Genomic DNA, 2,811 nt, shown 5'->3' with positions numbered 1-2,811 from the left:
CTTCAAAATATTTCCGATGACTACGACATAATTTTATTACCTGAAACATTCCTTAAACCTGAAAAAACTTTTTTATTACAAAATTTTAATCTTATTAGATCCGATAGAGTGTCTGATAGGGGCAGAGGCCTCGCGATAGCCATCAGGGAAGGAATCAACTTTTCCAGAATATCTTCAATAATTAATATAGAAAATAGTCTTGAAACTCTAGCAGTGTCTATTAATTTCTCCGAAGGAGAGTTCTTGATCGTCTCGGTCCATAGAGTTCCTTCTTCGGAAAACGTCATTAAATCTAATACCTGGCCCATGCTCTTTAACTCTATCTTAGCGATTAGCTCTGAAACAGTCTTCATAGGGGGTGACTTTAACAGTCACCACCCTTCACGGGGGAGCTCGCATAGTTGCCTCAACGGTGTTGAGCTCTGCTACTCATTAGACCAATCAGACTTCATGTGTCGGAACACTGACAAAGACACCTTTTCCAGCCGTCCAGGCTAATCTCCTTCTGTATTAGACCTCTCATTCGTTATTCCTAACTTATTCACTATCTGTTCCTGAGATGTTTGGGATCACTCCATGGGGAGTCATCACTACCCTTTGGTCACAAGCTTTGGTCTCACCATTCCCATTTAACCATTTTTCTCACACAAATATAAACTCAAAAGAATAGATTGGCTTAACTTTTTAAGAAAGACAATGAAGCAATCTTTCTCATTCCATCTTTCGACCCCCTCTCTAGTTATAATCGGTTCACTGAAGGGGTAGGGAGAGCGATCACTTCTGCTTGCCCCCCTTCCGCCCCTATTAGACATAATAATAAAAACTCAAATCACCCAAGCAGTAAACGTTTTGTCCCAGCCCCTTAGTGGGACGAAACATGTGACAGTGCTGTCGCTGAAAGAAAGCGAACCACCAGGGAGCAATACACTGCACATCCAAGGACCCAGAACAATGTGTCGCTTCTCTCCAAAGATGTGCAGATATTCTTTCGAATTTTCTTGACCAAAGAGGTCTTGGAATCTGCCCGGAAAAAACAAAACTATTACTTTTACAAAATTGAAATAAGATTTCACTAATGATTCGTTTTCTCTTACGTTAAATAATATTCAAATTTATCCCTCAGAAACAGTGAGATTTCTCGGAATTGTATTGGACTTTGAATTTTCATTTGATGCCCACTTTGCTTCTATGACCGAAAAATGCCTACCAAACAGCCTAGAGAATCTTTGAAACTCGACAGATAGAACTAATAGTTATCGCATTAGAGAAACTTTTGTACTTTTTAGAGCTTTTGACAAAGTTGCCAATTTTAAACATGAAATTCGCAGATCATATACCTATCCCTATTTTGAATTTCCTTACACAAATCAGACATTCGTTCCTTAGGTCGAGCTTGGTTTGGGTCGCTTACTCCAAGATTGCCCGGATCCAGAGGCTCTTTTACAAGATCATGCGGATTTCGACCCTGACCAGGCTTGATCGCAAGGTAATGCTGGTTTGGATCCTTGGGCACAGGGGAATTCGAGGAAATGAGCAAGCGGACTAAGCCGCCAAATCGGCTGCTTGCGATGGCGCTCTTCTTCGAGTTTCTCTTCCCAGCTCTGATTTTTTTAGCGCAACTCGAAAATCTCTTTTAGACAGCTGTGGAGATTACTACTCTAAAGTAGGGGAAAACAAGGGTGTCCATTACACTCAACGTTTTTACCGAGATAGGCAGAAACCCTGGTTTGCTTCTTTCGTTGCACCAAGAGAGTGGATAGTCTCTCTTTGTCGCATGAGAAGCAACCACTATTCCCTTAATGCTAGTCTGCCCCGCAAGAATATTATAGACTCAGGTCAGTGTTCTTGCGATCCAGACATTGACGAAGACCTGGGCCATGTTCTCTGGACTTGTCCTCGCTTCGATAACATTTGAGGCACCCTTACTAGAGCCCTATCTAGGACACTAAGGTGTCCTCCACCCTTTTGCAGCTATAAAATTTTGGTACATCCCTCCCTCAGAGTCGATATTTTCAAATTTTTGAAAGATGCGAACCTAAAGATTTGATTTTAATTTTAATTTTTTTTATTTTTTATTAACATTTAATTTTACTTTTTTATTTTCATTTGAGCCTCTGTCTAATCAATCAAGTTCGGTATTCGTGGCCATGCCTAAAATTTCCACACTGGAAATTGCCGCCCGAGTGCACGCGCATTTAGCGCATGAGCCATAGCCCATGGCTACTTTTCTCTTCCCGTTGGAGAGCTTTCCGATTGTTTCAGATTTTCCATTGAGTTACCGAACCCAGCACTACTATCGGCGAGAAAATTCGAGTCCTCTGGCTTTGACTTTGAATAAGTATGTGAAGAAAAAATGGTAGGTTAATGAAAGTGGTATCATTTTAAAGGTGCAAATGCTGTACGTTAATGAGCCGAACAGTAATATTCGAAAAAACTATTTGTAGCTTACAGACCTGAAAATATGATGAAAAATGAGGAAATTTGATAGCTTCTAAAAACAGTGAACTTTGAAGCACAGTTTTTTATAGAAAAAATAATAGGGAATATCTGAAAAAATTCATGGTGGTACATTAAACATTTCTGAACAGATTACCGTCGAAAAATGTGCAAAATATAAATAATTGTTCGTTTTTTGTGAATAAATATGCGACCGCACTATCTTCAGTTCTGATGGACAGTTCTGATGGTCTTCGTAAAAATTCCGATATTTGAAGTCAGTTTTTTATATAGGAAAGCAAGTGTGAGATCCCAGCGTGGTGCCGTTTTTTCAGGGGATCATCCTCGGTTTTCCTTAACCCGACCTACCCAACT

This window comes from Belonocnema kinseyi, chromosome 1 (genome assembly GCF_010883055.1).
Source record: "Belonocnema kinseyi isolate 2016_QV_RU_SX_M_011 chromosome 1, B_treatae_v1, whole genome shotgun sequence".
Taxonomy (NCBI): Eukaryota; Metazoa; Arthropoda; class Insecta; order Hymenoptera; family Cynipidae; genus Belonocnema; species Belonocnema kinseyi.
The sequence above is the reverse complement of the archived record's forward strand: the minus strand, read 5'-3'. Positions refer to the sequence as shown.